The sequence below is a fragment of the Thamnophis elegans genome, chromosome 2, assembly GCF_009769535.1.
Source record: "Thamnophis elegans isolate rThaEle1 chromosome 2, rThaEle1.pri, whole genome shotgun sequence".
Lineage (NCBI taxonomy): Eukaryota > Metazoa > Chordata > Lepidosauria > Squamata > Colubridae > Thamnophis > Thamnophis elegans.
The window spans coordinates 78,919,125-78,937,612 of NC_045542.1; positions in this window are offsets into that span (position 1 = coordinate 78,919,125).

The window sequence follows — 18,488 nt, forward strand, 5'->3', positions numbered from 1 at the left end:
CAACATGCTGACTGGAGGAATTCTGGGAGTTGAAGTTCACCTGTCTTACATTCCCAAAGCTGAGAAATACTGTTTTAAAGTCTGGCATATTAATTGCCATATAAACTTTCACAAGTCCCAGTCCATGTCATCCAGTATTTACTGTAAGTGTCAGGATAAAATCCCCTTATTGTCAAGCAAAGCAAGGTAGGGTTTCCTGCCTAAGCAGGGGGTTGGACTAGAAGGCCTTCAGGGTCCCTTCCAACTCTGTTATTCTATATTCTATATTCAAGCAAGCATGCATGGGAGGTGGCAAGTAGTTTTTTTTAATTGCCAGCTTCCTACTTCCATAGATCTGATTCTTGAGATTGGAGAACTATTGACTTTCCCAAGTCATTCCCATAAATCAAGTACTACAACACCTAACTTCTTGGAAGGATAAGTGTTTTAAAATATAACCAACAATCTCCTGGAAGTCATATGAACACATTTAAACATCTTGCCATGCTTTCCACATAACAGGGTTATAGGAAGGTTGGTGGGGTTAGGATTGGAGGATGCAAAGAGAAGAAACTTTCTGGGACAATAAAAGGGGGTAAGTAACTCTTAATACCCTCCCCAATAAAACTGCTCACCTGATCCACAGAGGTAGGAATGGGTCCATTTCTTTAATGTCTTCAGTGATTAGGCACAGTATCTGATATATGGGGTGAATGGCAGGTTTTAACTAGATGGCAAGAAAAAGCGGGGAGAAGTGGCATGTTAACTAAAAATTTTCTGAATTCTATTGCTTCTCCTCCATTTCTTATTTGCAATCCTATCTTTCACTAATCCTTTTCTTCAGTTTTTGTAGCCTATGAACTCTTTAGGTAAAAGAAAAAGCAAATGTGGATCTCCAGATTTATTGAACTTCGGGTCCCATCACTTCTTGCCAAGCATGGCAAATTATGAGGGATGGTGGGTATTACAGTCTAATAATTTTTGGAGGGCTGTACACCATCTACCCATTATCTCTGTGAGCTGAGGGGTAGAGACACTGAACTAATTGAGAAAAAATAAAGACGAACTGAAGGTGGTATCTATTTCTGAAAAGTGTAGGTTTTAATGTTTAATACTGATAAGACATCTATAGCTATGTATCAACTATAAAAATCTCATCATGAGCATCTTTCAGGAATGGTGGGATTAAGATGTAATAAATATGGTATTTATTTATACTTACTAGAAGTGCCAGATAGATCAATGGCTGCAAGCTGAATTTGTCAATAACTCATAGTTATTATAAAATAATGTAATGTTTAAACAATCAATTTAGGAACCTCGGAACGAAATAGGATATGTGTCATGGAATGTATAATATTATAGAGCTCTTTCTGGATATTTTAGATTACAACTGTTTTCATCCTTGGCCAACATACCAATTTGCTGATTATGAATACCATATGAAGTACCTTACATATTTGTTTTGGGTTAATTGATATAAAGTATCTTATTTCAGTGATCTCCCGTTTACTATTAAAATGTAGAAGAACATCATACTAGACAATCCTTTGGTAAAATACCTAGTATGACCATAGGAATTTACAAGGGTTATTCAGCTTCAGCAAGAAATCTTCAGGTGTGCAAAACATCAGTAGAAAGGTATCTATCAGCAGAATTCCCACAATGATATAAAACCAGGGCAGACCAATCTTTCCCAAGCAAATGCCTTACTGAAAATCTCCCAATCCTGTTCAGATGCTCCATGTTTCTATTGCAATTACTCATGCCTTTTGTACAATTCTGTCAACTTCTTGAAACTTGTCAGATATTTTTCACTAAGGAATCTATTTTTGCTGCATGTTTCATTATAGTCTGTCACTAAACACAAATTATCAGATCACTTTAAAGACATTATATAGATATTCTGCTGAAAAACACTGAGATTGTTTTCTAGGACTGTGCAATATTTTTCCCTTAAAAGGGTTGCTTTGGAACATGGAAGAATACAATCAAAACACTTTTTCTTAATTGAAAGAAAGCAAACAGGCTTTTAACTTCAGGCTTCTGTTAATATTTTGGAAGCTTTCCTAGCCATTTCCACATGCAAGTGTATGCACCATCACTTCATAGGGATTTGCACAGACCTACTGGTTTCTATAATCGGTATTAATTATATTTGTTCACCACTGAAATCTCCCAGGACTCCTGGACACTCACAATAGAACAAAACATAATTATAAGGGAAATAGACAATAAAACAAAGCAACAACAAAAGAATGCTCAGAGAATGTTACATCACATTAATTTCCATCCTTTGAAAGAGCTTTATCTTAACCAGTTTTCAGGAGGCTACCACAGAACAGGCTAATCTGGTTTCCAGCAGGAGATTGTGTCAAAGTATTGGTGCCATAACTGAGAAGCCACATCATCTTGCCTTAGTCTTTGCCTCACAACCAGCAGTAGCCTCTCTTATGATGAACATATCTGACAATTTGATCCTGGTTAGAAAAGGTGATTCTGAAGATACTTAGGGCATAAAGAACTTTATAGATTAAAATCAGCAATTTGAATTGTACCTAGAAGCCTATCAACACCAAAAACTGCAATATACCGGTAATATGTTCCTGACAATGGGTGCCAGCCAGCATGTTGGCTGCTGCATTCTGAACTGGTAGTGGGCCTTCAAAGGTAGCCCAATGCAATTGTCCAACTAAGTAGTGATGAGTGTGTGAGCCACTGGAGCAAAGTCCTCCTACTCCATATAGAGTACTTCTGATCTCAACAGCTTCCAGAAAGTGCATTAAGATTTCAACAAGCATTTCTGGCCAGCCCTGGGGAGGGGTTGATTAGGTAATTCCCCAAGTTAGGAATAAATGTGTTCTTATTACTAACAGAACTGGCATTTATCACCAGCAATTTGAAATCAAGGTCCTCAGTAATCTGACTACCAATCCCTGGAAGCAGAGGTTGACACCAAGTTGTCATCTCTTTTCTCCTGGAGAACCTGTGCCCCCTTGCCACAACTCTTCCAATCAATCTCCACTGGGTTTCTTGTGCTTCCACCATCAAAACCATAATTACAATCTGTATTTCCTTTTCACCTACCTATCAACAAAAATCTAATCCCAAAGCTGGAATGCTACCTACCCATTCCCATCCCTATCTACTCTGACATTCCTGCTATTTAGAAAAGCCTAGCTGACCTAGCAGACTCTATCAACTACACTACACTACCTCACATGCCAATACCTTTCACCTCAACTCCAGGTGGAAGGTAGTATTACTCTTACTTCACCCAATTTTTCAATAAATACCAATCCAGCTGTCCACTATCCAAGAGTGTCTCTTTTACTGGAGATCTTATTTATAGGACACAAAGTCTTCCATGCTCTCATTGTGGATTAACCCTCCTCTCTACTCTCTACAAGGCAGTCATCTAATTCCAATCCACCTTGTCTGTAAGGAGGCAATAATCCCAGTTTGAAATTCAATTCTCACTACTTGTGTCTTAAAAGACTCTCCTAGTCCAGCTAGTAGTTCCCATCTATAGTGGATGGGAACTGAACAATTCTGAGCTAGCCTCAGCTACTTATGCTTTGTGTGTGTATTTATATTGTGCATTTTAAAATCTCATTGATGGTATTCTGATTTTAATCCTATGTTAGCTACCCAGAGGGCAATGTGTGATTTGAACAACTATATACATTGATTAAGTAAATAGAGATTATGTTTTGAATGTCCCACATTATTTCAATTTTAGGTTGTTGGCAGGCTTCCAAAGTGCTTTTGTCAAACTCTAGGTAGGAAGTGGGGAAACACTTCCAATCTTTTTGAATAATCTTGCATTCTATCCATCGATTGTTACCATTTAGAAAGACACATCAATGCATGTTCCTCATTGATCCTTGAATGACTATCTGATGATCTTTCAAGCAGAACTCCAGTTTCAGAGTTAACTGACACATCATCATAATACTGTTGATATATCAGAACTTCATTTTGTGGGTTTTTTCAAGTAGCTATATCTTCCACAATGGATATTTGCCTCTGTGTTATGGAGGTTAATGAAGATAATGGCAAAATTTCCATCATTCTTTGAGTGATTTGTATTCCTTAATTAGCAAAAAAGTCCAATGAGCTAAGAGATTAGAAAATAATCAGAATATAACACACCAATAATGTATTTAGGTCCTTAAACACCCAAGATAATTCTAGAGAAAAACTCTGCTAAATAAACAAAACACAGCATACAATTAAAGCGGGACAACAACTCAGTATCTCTTGGCTCCTTGAAGAGGAGTGGGCAGTATGTGGCCAAGAGGGCCTTTGCAAAATCTATCTTGTGTGCCAAGTGCATTTTTGTGTGTGTTTTAAAGAGTCTACTTTTTTTTTTTTTTGAGATTTGGGCAGCCTCCAACTTGAATGAATACATCAGATCCAGAATCAGGAAGTCTTACTTACAATCCCCCATGCCTTGGATTTTGCAATGTGTTTTTCATGGGTCTGCAACTGGTCCCGAATGCAGAAACACAGGTATGCCCATGTAATACCATAACTGTACTGTACTTTGCAAACTGCAATTACTTCTCAGGTGCAATTCAAGGTGCAAATTGCCATCTTAAAGTCCTTTATATCACGGAGTCAGATTATTTGAAAGATTGCCTGACTTCAGTTGAATCTGCCCATCCCATGAGATCCATTAAACTAGGCATGGCCTAGCCTCCATCTATAAAAATAAGATAGGGGTTTGGTGCTCTCTGAGCTGGGTTGTTTTCTAACAGACATTTCACTACTCAAACTAACATAATCAATGCTAGTAAAGAGTGGGGTTTGCTCTCAGTATATATTCTAGTGCCTTGTCTTGTCAGTGTTGGTGGGAATGGTCTTGGTGGTTCTTTGGTTGGGCTGTTTACTGTTAGTTTTTTGGCAGTTCTTTGAGATTTTTAGGATATTGTTTACTTCTTGATTGTTTGTGTAATGTTAATCTTGGGTTTAATCTTTGTTCTGGGTGTTGATTGCTGGTGGAGAGGTGTTTTCGTCTTTTTATTCCCCTTTTTGGCTGGTTGATTGTCTTTTTTGCAGTGTGTAGATATTGTTTATGTTTATGTGCCTATTGATGGCTAATTTGTCAGTCAGGAATGCCTTCTCAGTCACAGTATGACTCTGTACCCAGGATGAGAGTTTCCCCAAGTTTCAGACAATCTAATTCTGTTGGCATTTGCTCATAAACATTGTACCAGGGTAGCGAATCATCTATAGTGGATGGGAACTGAACAATTCTGAGCTAGCCTCAGCTACTTATGCTTTGTGTGTGTATTTATATTGTGCATTTTAAAATCTCATTGATGGTATTCTGATTTTAATCCTATGTTAGCTACCCAGAGGGCAATGTGTGATTTGAACAACTATATACATTGATTAAGTAAATAGAGATTATGTTTTGAATGTCCCCACATTATTTCAATTTTAGGTTGTTGGCGGGCTTCCAAAGTGCTTTTGTAAAGCGAGTAACCACCATTCAGATTTCTAGTTTGCTGTTGGTTTGGGAATAATTGTTTGTTTATGGATAATTTATATATACTTGATATGGGCATTTTATATGATATATTTGTCTGTTAATTCTGGAAGTCCTAGCAGAAGAAAGCATTAGTTGAATGGTTCTTTTGTTGAAGTATAAAACAGCATATGAAGCCTAGGTTGAAGAAAATATTTTTTTAAAAATACAGCAAAAACAAGTTCTTTACTACAACAAAATATATTTTTTTCCCAAACCCTGGCAATTTGAAACAAAATCTGTTAAACCTCAGTTTCATTGTTTTGCTTTGAACTATTTCGGATCATTGGAAAAAAATGGAAATGCTTAAACAGCTGTTGCTATTTTTAGACATTAATTTATAAACAACATCAAGGTTATAACCATATAATTTTTTTGTGAGTAAGTGCCATTGAATTCAGTGGGGTTTAAGATTCCTACATTCACTTGCTGCAATCCTAAATTCACTTTGGGTATCTTTTGCGCAGGCTAGGATTATATGATGAGAACACAGATTAGAATGTCCCCTCATCATATACAGTTCATTTATGGGACATAGCAATAACAAGCCTTTTCTGAAGGACAGCCAACAGTTCCCTAACTTTCCTTCCACTTCCTGCTTCTTCTTCCTTACCTCCACCAGAGTCCAACTCCCACTAACTCATTGTCATAAACACAATAACAGTCATTATCCTATAATTGGGCACTGTAGTCACACTCTAGCTAAATACGTCAGTGCGGGAAGGAAACTAGTATTGTTCATGGTGGTAGAATAACATATTATTTATTTCCCTATTGTCTCAGCCATGGGTAGTAGTATCCCTTGTGAAACAGGCCTTTCATCAACAAATTTCATCTCTCCATGTGACTCTCTAGTTGTGCCCACTCTTGTTAACAATCAGAAGCTGTCTGATTGCAAGGTTTGTCATCTGCTGATATTCCTGTTAAGATATCAGAAGAAGTAGGGGGAGAGAGAAAAAGGTGAGGAAATATATCAGTTTTGCAACACTATTTTAATAGATTTAGTTTAGTTTAGTTTTTAGTTTTAGTTTTTGGTTTATTTGTATGCCGCCCTTCTCCAGGAGGGACTCAGGGCGGCGAACAACTCAAAGGGGAAAGGGAACATAAACAACAGTACACATAATTAAAATACACGAAAATCACACAGCCATACAAGTCGAGAGGGGAGGGGAACTCATCAACCCCAGGCCTGCCGGCACAGCCAGGTTTTGATGGCTTTCCGGAAGGCCTGGAGAGAGGTGAGGGTCCGGATCTCCGCGGGGAGTTCATTCCAAAGGGCCGGAGCTGCTACAGAGAAGGCCCTCCCCCGGGTAGTAGCCAGATGGCATTGGCTGGTGGACGGAACCCGGAGGAGGCCGACCCTGTGAGATCTGACGGGTCTTTGGGAGGTAATTGGCAGCAGGAGGTCTCTCAATTCACATAACTGTGCTTCATCAAAGATTTATAGAATGTGCCAGAAGAAATTCATATCCCTCTTGTGTAGCCAAAGACTTTCCATACTGATATTTTCTCCCAATAAGGAAGCTGGAGAGGAAACAAAGTCAGTAGCAACAACATATAATCTGTTTTCAAGAATGTACCTTTGACCAACAATATTTGCTTCGAAGGTCTTCAGCACCTTGCTAAACTGGAACTCTAACTGGAATTTCTTGTTCCTGCTAACTATCTCAAGGAATTTTTGAAATAATGCAGAGCAAAATTGCTGCAATATTGGAAAAATAGTTTAGTCTATTGAATGGCTTAAACTATAGGTAGGATAGGTAGGAATTCATAACTTTTCAGACAAACGTGGACAAGCATATCCCGTAGCAGCTGTTGAGATTTTCAAAATCTGGATGGCAAACTTTCTCTCCTTCAATCCTTCTTTCATTACTGCATGAAATATTTTTGAATAGTCATGTGATATTCAGTTCACGCAGGGAATTAAAGTAAGGAATCCATTAGGATAACACACGGAATAGATGGCTTTGGTTTGAAAAGCTAAGTGTGTTACCTGGAGCCACTGGGAGTTGTAATGCAATCATCAGGAGGATGCTTACTTAGAGAAGATTGATCTAGATCAGGGTTCTCAAAAGTATTCAGTGTCAATGCTTAAGGGTTGAAGAGACTATCAGTTGTTATTGTATTATAGGTTGCAGTAGTTACAGTAGTCTTTATTAAATTATTTTCATATAATAAAAACTTGAGAATCAATGAAGAATCTGGAACTTCATAAAGGGGTTGATGATCTGAAGAGCTTGGGAATCCCTGATCTAGGTGGATCAAATGATACTTTCATATATTCTATTAAACACTGGGAATTTTTTTCAACATTACCCATATTACAGGTAGTCCTCACTTAGCAACAGTAAGTGGGGCAAGAACTGGTACTAAGGAACATTGCTGTAAAGTGCAATGTCAAGCGACCTTTGTTTGCTTTGCAATGGAAATTCCAGCACTTCTGATTGCTTTTGTTAAGCAAATCTCTAAGTTGCATTAAGTGTGACATTATGTAGTCACTGTGTGTGACCTCTTCTAAGCTCCCCACTCATTTTGGTTGTAGGAAGCAAGCAAAGAAGATCACAAATGGTGATCAGGTGACTGCACAACAGTGCAACATCATAACAATGAGCTGGTTGCTGAGTGCCTGGGTCACAATCACGTCACCATGGGGATGCTTCAAGTTCTGTAAATATGAGAACTATTCATAAGTACCACCAATTCAGCACTACTATAAGTTCAAATGGTTACTGAACAAGCGATTGTTAAATGAAGACCTCTGTAATGTGATTCTCTTGCAATGAACTGTGTTAGGGATAGGACAGAAACAAAGTTGCACTAATTTCTTCTGCAGAAATAGTCGGATTTTCCCTAGTATAAGAAAAACTAATGCATCTTTTTCTTGAAAGAGATGATAAAAAGCTATTCCAGCCCTGCAGAAGAAAAGGCAGGACAAAGCATGGCCTCTTGAAATCTGGATATTAGAAATAAAATCCTGTATATTTCTACTTTAAGTTTTAAGAGAAGTGATTATAAGATTTCAGCCTAGGTATTTGAAAGTATTTATCACTGCTGAATTTTATAATTAGAAAGGTTAATATTTCCCTTTAATTTTACCACTGCTAATAATAATGATAAATGTGAGTTAGTGGAATGTGAGGGCCATGAGTTACAAATCTATATTAGATTATTAGAGATATTGGTAATAATATCCAACATTAAATTGATTGATATATAAGATTATGAGCTAGTGATATTCTTAAAATTAGACTTGAAAATGAGTATCACAATGAAATAAACGATCCATTGTTGAAAATGGAATGGTTTTGAACTAAAAACTAATCGTGGTCAAACCTGGGCGGTACTTGAATGGGAAACACCAGGAGAGTAGGATGATTGGAAAGTTAAAAAAAAAAAAGCAATATCAATACTTTTCTATATTGTTTCCAAAACAATTACCTGGATATCTCCTGGAAGTCACCTGGAGGCTTTGACTCTGTTCTTTATTAATAGTGGTACTTTATGGCAGTACAGAATATGAGGGTCATAGAAACTGTTACTTCACTGAAACAGAACATTGTCTAAACGTTTTCCAGTATTTCATCACTATAGAGGGAAGCTCAGCAGAGAAAGATTTAGCAGATCATATCCAAAGAATGAAGGTTCAAGAAAAATTAAAAACACATAGAATAAACCCCCCAGCTCAGACTTCCTTATTGCAACCACTGGGCATCATATGAAAAACAGTAATTGTAAGGCGACTTCAATGTTACAGTGTCCTATAGCATATAACTTTCCCCTGAATTCACTTTCCTTGCATTATTGATAAACATCAGTCAGAAAGAGGGTACATAGGTTAAATCTATATTGCTTTGAATTTCCCTTCTATGACTAAGATCAGACGCCATTAACACATCTTGAACTGATTTAAGGCCCCGGGGTGTTACTTAGTGCCATTCAAAACACAGCAAGCCATTTTCCATGTGCTGAGGCCACTAGGGCTCGTTAGAATGGCATTTTTAATAAAAGTGGAGTAGAGCTTCAACTGTTTGCAGTTCTGCTCTCCAGATCACTATGTACGTCATTCCCCTCTGCCCCCATTCACAGACCCTCCAGACTTTTGACTACAGGGACAAATTCATATTAGATGTAATTCTAGTGAAACTAATACTGTTCCAACCAACATGTGTTAAGGTTATTGCCATCTGAAATTATGATATAAGTATACTGTATATGTGCCCACAGATGGAAGGAACTATGGCATAAAACAAAACAAAATATATTAAATGAAAGAAGAACTATCTGGCTTGGATTTCTTTCCTAATTAAAGCATGATCCCTGTAATGTTCACAAAGAGTTAAATTTCATTGACCCACACTTTATTATCAAGAGTTAGGAGAAGATTAAAATTAGAATTATTGGACACATACACTAATTCCCAGTTAAGTGGTGAAATATTTTTTTCTGCAGAGGATTAATTTAGATCACAACTCTAGTTTGTCATCTAATCTTGATTTTAATTTGTTAATAATGTGCATAATACTTTGAACTTAGTTATGAATATCATTACTCATTTCTCTGTTTTTTCATAAATTTCTTGTATACTTTTTATTAGTATAATATTTATTGTCATTGTACTTAAATACAACAAAATTGGTTGTATTCTTTTCCAGTCCATTTCATATGATGGAAGAGGCATAATCAGAATTTCAACAAAGTACTGCATTGATGAACAGAGTCAGTTTATTGTAGTGGATAAGGTGCTGGCTAAAAACCAGGAATCAGTGAGTACCAATCCGGCCATAGGCATGAAACCAGCTTGGTGATTTTAGGCCAGTTGCTCCCTCTCAGAGCAATAGTCCACCTCATGGGGCTGTGGGCAAATATAGGAGGAAGAAGTAGTATTAAATATGTTCATCACCTTGAGTTATTTATAAAAACAATAAAGGTGGGATAAAAATAGAATAATAAAAGCAATTTAAAAACTCAATTTGCAATAAACAATCTTAAACATTTTTAAAAATGTTGAAATGGTGGCTAGTGGCCACCTTTTAGGTTCAACTATTAACAGCAAAAGTCAGCAGTCAATAAATATATCATGAATATTTTGTAGGATAGTAATGAAGGCCTTGGAAAATGATTTCAGATTTTATTAAGTATCCATGTCTACAATACAAAGATCAGAATTATGCTGGCAATGATTTTCCCTGTGGCACTCCATGGAAGTGAAAGTAGGATGTTGAAGAAGAAATGTAATTATATATTTTTGAGCTTTGCTGTTGAAGAAGCTCCTCTGATAGCCAAGTAAATAAATGAATCAATCATAAAATGATTCAGAGTTCCCACTTAAAGCACAAATATTTAAGTTAACCATGTCATGTTCTGGACTCTTTGTATGAAAACCCAACACCCTTGATAAGTCCATACTCCTGGGAAAGATGGTAAAAAAAACAAGAAGATGATCAGCATCAATGAAGATGGAATCATTTATAATGGTGATGGGTGCATCATGAAGAGCTATACCAGTGCATGGTTGAAGAGCCAGTTTGGGAACAAATCATCCTGGAGAAACTTTATCTGCTTGGTTTCTAACAGTTGACAGTGATTTGATGACAATACTGAATGAATACTAAGATTCAATAATCAATGGGTTTTCTAGATCATGTTGTGCTCCTGGATGTTTTCATGGTAACTGAGACCAGGAGTGCTATTGACTTAAATGAGTATATTGACTAAAACTCAAGTTGTTTAGTAATGGTAATTCATGACAAAGTTCACGAAAACTGGATTCGTCCAATATATTTACCTTAGTTTCATTATGAAAGTATCTGAAACTTTTATTATTGCTTAGACAGATCAGAGCTATATTAAATAAATAAATAAATAAATAAATAAATAAATAAATAAATAAATAAATAAATAATCAAGATGATAGCCACAATCAAGCAACTGAAGCCCTCTCTCTCTCTTTAATTTGCATTGCAGGTGTTGCATTGATGTCAAAATGGGGTTGGGCTTCAATCGCATTTATGCAGCTGCCATTTTGACTTTTTTGACTTCTTCTGTGGACCTTCTGTCATATTTAGGCATTAGTTATTATTACCTCTGTAGCACTAAGTGGCGTAGTCTAGAATACATTAAAAATGTATTTCCTCTCACTTCTGTCCACACTTTAGCATCTGCACAACTTCTTCCCAGTCCATCAAGGTCTAAGATAGGCCTGTCAGGGTTGTAGAAAACAGCCTTAGCAATAGCAGTTAGACTTATATACCGCTTCATAGGGCTTTCAGCCCTCTCTAAGCGGTTTACAGAGTCAGCATATCGCCCCCACAATCTGGGTCCTCTGTGTAACTGAATCTGGACTTTCTTAGAAAGTGCATTTGATTTTTTTGTATTCCCATTTTATGAACATAAGTCTTATTTTACTAAGCTGATGGAACTGACTCCATAAATGATTTTTAATATCACTTTCATCTGCTCTTACTGCTTCTGTTATTTTCTGTACTATTTATTATGTAATATTGCTTTATAGTTCTATACATTTTAAAATGGTAAGATATAGATTTTGAAATGCATAGACTTTCCAGATTATCCCTTACCCAGCCTTTGCTGGATTACTGGTCTAGAAGATAGAACAAAGATTGGGGCATGCTTTCACCTCATAATTAACCCCTTTGTAAAATACACAGAGATATAACTCCATGAGCTTGTTTTATAATGGTCTATATCCCCAATTCCCTATTGATACCTTCACTTCCATACCGCAGGAAACCATAATGAACTTTTCTTTTATGTATTGTTTATAAACAATGCCTGATATCTTTAATCTTACTGAAATAATTTATACTTGTCATCTTAATTTGACGAAGTATTTATCTATTTATGGGAACTTATTTGTGTTGGGTTGGAGTTTAATATAAATACATACTAGTTTATGGTACGCACTTTCATTTCTTGTTTCCTTTCTATCCCCAATCTTCCTGACTTCCATCTCAAAATTCAGACTAACATCCTGAGGGAGATAGGATACAGGAAGAATAAGCCAATAGTTAAAGCATTTGTAGCTTCAATATGAAGTTGTTTAAAGACCAGGTCAGTGAGGTGAATAATGCCTACAAAACTTTATGGTCTGTAAATTACAGCCACATCTTTCTCCTCAGTTTCCGCTTGTGAGCTCTAAGAATTTGTAAGTGAAAACAGGCCTCAAACTCTCGTTAACTGATGTAGTATAGCCCTTCAGTAGAACTGAGCCAATGCAGGTTTCTTGAAAGAGGTCCCTTGCTTGGATGAGCCACCAAATCAAAGGAAGAGTGACTTCTGTGACACAGCCCTCTTAGGTAATTATTGTCTTAGGATCCACGTGGCAGATATAGCTTCTTTGAAAAATCTTCCACAATGTAAGGAGTAGCCTCCAGTTAAAAATCTTAACATATATTCTAGGAAGAAAGTTAGTTTTGAATCATTTTCTCAAGCTTAAAAAATAAAAAATAATGATACCTTTACAAGGAAGCTTTGCAAAACACACATAGTTTCCAAACGTCCATAAATTGTAAATACTACAGCATTAGACTGCAGTACAGCATTAGATTGCAGTAGATAATACATTTGCAAAAATTCTCCCCTCCCCTCCTTTCCTCTCCTCTCCCCTCCTCTCCTCCCCATTCCTTCTCTCCCCATCAAAGCAGAAATGCAGCAATATTGCCCACATGGTCTAATCCTTGTAGGCTGTAAATATTTTAAGGGTTTGTTGCTTTAAAAAAAATATCCTGTGTAGGAGAAGGCTATAGTGTCTAGCAGAAGACTTTCCAAAATATAGTTTCCCATGTGCACATTGGGATTCAAAGTGAGGTACAAAGTGCGTACACAAAAAACTCATTCTCTTGACAAAATTAGAATGTTCAATGGGAACATCTGTATTATCTAGATACAAGTAGTTTCTGACAACACAATATTACAGAATGGAAAGTTCCTTTTCAGAATTCGAGAATGCTATTATAGATCCCTTCATCCCTACTTTCCCAAGAAGAGACAACATATTAAGCCCTTTGAGTATGTTCAGTTCCCATTAGCTATTGAGGGAGGATTCCCCCTGCCTCCTTTAACAATGCTTGCAGCCAGACGGCCAGCCTGCTAGCCTCTCCTCATATGCATGGGTGGTGCAGTGTTGGCTTTGTGGATAATAGCACCCATGTTCTTACCAAAAGAAATTGATCAAATGACGGGCTACACAAGGTGCCTGTTTGTTTCATACTGTGACTGACTCATTTCAGAAAATAGCACTGTCTCTGAGATTCTGGAAAGTTACTTTTGGTAAGAACTGTCAGTACTGATGGAGAACTAGCCTAATTGACTAACATTATTGTCATTTATCTAGTCTTTTTGTTTGAAGCAGGTAATAGCACCTTAGCTGACCTTGACTGATCTTGAAAACAACTAAGCAGGTTTAGACCTGATTAGCAGTCAAGGCAATGGCAAATCATTTTCATACTGTAACGAAGAAATTGTTGGTCATACAGACAGTCAGATGTTTAGAGTGAATTTGGCATTTGTGTCCACCAAGTGAGTTCTTCCCAAGGATCTGGGATAGACAAATGTAGTTGTTTGGTGGTGTTAAATGTACTGTTGAAGGATGTAAGCAGTTCCAAGAAAAGTTCCTTTTGCATGTGATGATGACTTTGTCACTGCCAATGAAGTTCAAGGCATCTATTACTATTGGTACTAGGTTTGCTTTCTTTTGCCACAGTCTTTCTACTTTTATTTTCAGTTCTTTATTCCGTGTGGTTTTCTCCAGTTTTTTTCCTTCTATTCTGCAATCTCCTCCAGGTATTGCAATATTCATTATCCTGATTTGTGAAGACTTATTATCTGGTGTTCTCATCACAATTATTTTGAAGCCTCATTACATACAGAATAAATTTCTAGCTTAATCTCTGTCATAGGATAATGATTTAGCTGCTTAGTTAAACTCAGAGTAAAATTAATCAGATCTTAAAAGTTATTTTAAGAATGGTCATGTTTCATGAGCAATTTCTGCAATTTCTTTTTCTCAAACATAGTTAAGGAATACACGATTAATAGTGATGGTTTCAGAAACAACATAAACCATATATGTAAATATTAGGAAGTAAAAAAAGAAGATTATGGGTAGCTTGAAGTAAAAATACAGCCTTACTAGCCTGTGTGGGAGAGAAAGAGGAAAACACTGGTAGCTTGAAAAGTAGTGGAAAACAGCACTTTGATTTTATGTTTCCTTACAAAAGTATGTAGACTAGATTATCCCCAAATTTACAGACTGGAAAGAGAATATTTTCAAGATTATTATATAGTCTGACTACCAAGTAAAAAGCCAAAGGTGCTGATAGTCCAGAAAAATTTCTCTGGCATTGGTGTTCTGGTATGTTCCCTGTTATTACATAGAGTATGAAATAAAAATAAAAATGGGTTCCTTGCAATAACAAATAGATTGATTCAAGGAAGGTATTTTATCTTGTTGTTAAGCCATATTGGGTTGAATCCTGAAGAGTTTACTCAACAGGAACATTACCTAACCCAACCAATTTAAGTTTCATTTATTTTGGTGGATCCACTCTAAGAATAATTAATACCATAAACAACCTAAAGGGCAAGGTATGCCATCAGGCAGGACCTAGGAAGAAAGCTTTTACTGCCATAACCCACATGTAGAACATCATGAAACTTCCCCCCAACCTTTCTGGAAGGCCCTCAACACATGGTTTGGTCAACAATCTTGGGGAATCCTATGATAAGCATAGAGTCTGTTAGCTCCACATGTGGAAGATAATGAGAAAGCAATCTGCTAGATGGCTGCATGATAGTTTACTGATGCATCCTTTGTGTGCTTTGCTGTCATTCTGTATTCTTTCCTGTTTTTAATCTTGTTTTTTTTAATTAAATTGTTTTTGAATGGTTTTTATCCATGCCACCCAGAATCATATGTAAAATGAGCAGCTATGAAAATGTAATGAACAAGTTACATTGTTCATTACATTTTCCAGAAGGTGGCCATGTTTGTTTCTTGCGGTAGAAACATCAAGTGTCTCAAGTGGGACCTTAAAGAAAATGCCATTATAAACGTCTTTATTCTTCATTTCTAAATACATCTCACTGCATTTTTAATCTCTTCAATAACAAAAATCAGAATATACATCTTTCACCTGTCTCAAAACTACAGAAACTGTTGAACACCATGAAAAAATTGCAAACCAATGTACAAATTGCTGGATTGGAAGAAGAAAATTTTGGCTGCCCTTTTAAATGAAACCTGGTTTTCAGCGTGACTGGTCAAAACTAAGATTCACTGAATCTAAAAACTATTACTCTTACAAAAATGATACAAATTTCAAGGAGCTGTTGTTATTTTACCCTGATTTTTTTTTTAAAAAAATTGGTCAATTTAAGACAACAAACATATGTAATACACCTGTTTCCTATTTCCCCCACAGCAACAACCTCGTGAGGTAGGATGGGTAAGAGAAAATGGCTTCTTCAAAGTCACCTAGCGTTTTTTTTCATGCTTATGTAAGGCCTAAAAACTCAGTTTCCTGATTTCTGTGCCAACACCTTCACTGCTACACCAAATGGTTTTCTAAGTTATTCCTTCGAGCACAGTGTTGTGTTCACCTACAACATCAAGAGCCTTTCTCCACAACACAAACATGCCTAACAATATATTTTTTTCCTTTGCTGGTCCACTGTCCCATTTGAGTGACCATTGAGATATGTTAATGAGGGTTAGGGTTAGGGAAGCTAAAGACCATGCCATCTTATCTCCTCACCCACAACAGATTTTTGCCAAAGTGTGGCAATAGAGCCACAATCATCATTTTTTCAATGAAGCAGTCACATTTCAACTGGCATTGTACAGTTGAGTGGCATGTCTTAAGGGACTTTGTGGTACAAGAGATCCTAGCTGCTGACCCTGAATTAAAGGATAGACAGTGTCTTGTATGTTTAGGTTACAATTATTTTTTAAAAAAATTACTTGGAAGTAAGCATGTTATTCAGTTGTGCTTACAATAAACATTTTATAAGTTTTAAGGACAGTCTTATGGTGTTTGTTTATTTCATCAATTTATTGGAAGTATTTGCATACCTTTAATTATCAAAACAATCAAGTAAACGCCCGTTCCAGTTTTTTTTAGAAAGCAGAATGTCTTAGAATATAAAAGAATAGGACTTTGAAAAACATCTGTGCCAGCAAGATCCATGCTCTCTCGTGTGGCCACAATAAAGCACTGCATCTTTCTTTTCAGAAATACAAGCTGCTTTATATGATTCTTATATATTTCCCAAGCATTTTGAAATTTCATTAAAACAGAAAGACAGACAATATGATTTCATATCCAAAGCTTCACATTTTGGCCTGATGGGACATTCCAGAAATTGGGATATTCAGTTGTTAAAATATAGCCACAAATCATTGGTATTCTAGGCAATGTCTTCAGTACTAAAGATGCTATCTAATTGGGTAATGAAATATCTGAAAACAATCAAGCTTAGACAACACCAAGGAGACTTCAATTCAACCCTGAGTTTTAAATATTGTCCTTTATCGGTAGCCCCAAATTGTAATCCTTGAGAAAAGTTCTCAGAAAGTAATTTATTTCAGAGACTACATATCCAAACTGAGAGTATTTAAGATGTAATTAATGAGTTACAGTGATCTGTATACAGCATACATATTGATATAAATTGAACTACTGGGTACTATATCAAAATTCCCATAGGACTGTGCTCTTAAGTAAATCTTTAGGAGTTTGAAAGCCCTCATTGAGGAAGAAGGAGCTTGGTAAATGGATTAGGATCTATCTGAGACTATAAAATGTGAAGGCACTGAAAGACCTTCACCTTCTTGGTATCTCTCCTGTAATTTTAGTCCAGTTTGTCATGGTCCTATTTAAAATATTGTAATTAGATTGAATTCTTAACATACACCGACATAACTATCTTCATTCTGGCACCTCTCAACTATTCCCCATTTAAAGCATATGACCATCTCTCTCCCTCTCCCTCTCCCCTCTCTCTGTCACACACATATCTCCTGCCCCCCTAATGTTTTCCCACAATATGAAAAATAGAAAAAATAATAGGATGAAACAGAACTCTTGGTGTATGGATTTTGTTGCTGATGAGTAACAAAATATAGGAGGTGCTGAAATACTACCTGTTCCAACTATCCAAAAAATTAGGCAAGTGGTTTGTACAACAGCCCCTACCATTAAGTTCAAACAAGACCCAGGAGGGACTAAAAATAATAGCAGAAATAAATGATGCATAAGACCTAGAAAACGAAACAGATAAGGAATAAGAAAAGCATGTTAGGAAAAGAATTGGATGGTTGAAACAAGGGTTGAGAGAAAAGCTGAAAATCTGCATGCTAAACAAGTCACATATATCTCTCTTCACTTTATCAAAGTTTTTTAAAAAAAACATTTCTATTCAAAAGGTGAAAATGGAAAGGAGAACAGAACAGAAATGTAGAACAATCATGAACCTCTCTCATCTTTTATTTGTTTGCAGATTTCTTTCAAAACTGTGGAACAAGATGTCCTTGATGTTCAAAAGAGGTTATTACAACAGAAAAATAAACATTTCAGACACTCAGAGAATGTTTAATAATACCGTCACCTTGGCCTGGAGATATAATTTGGAAGTTGAAATGCTAACTCATATAATTTGGGCTTGTCCTATTATATTGTGGATTGAAATTAATATAAAGGATTATATGATTTTACAACTGAAGACTGTGAAGGATATCTATATTCTGCTAGTCTTCATGAAATTTATCAATGTATTAAGAATAATGAATAATTTATGTATGAGCATGATTTGTACAATATTGTAAGGACCGATACCTGATTTCTGGCAGCTCATTATCAGTATGTGTTCTTAGGGGGAGGATTTTTATGGAATGTTATCCAACAATTTAGCAGATAATATATTTTCAAGTACCTTGTCTTCATCACTATCACTT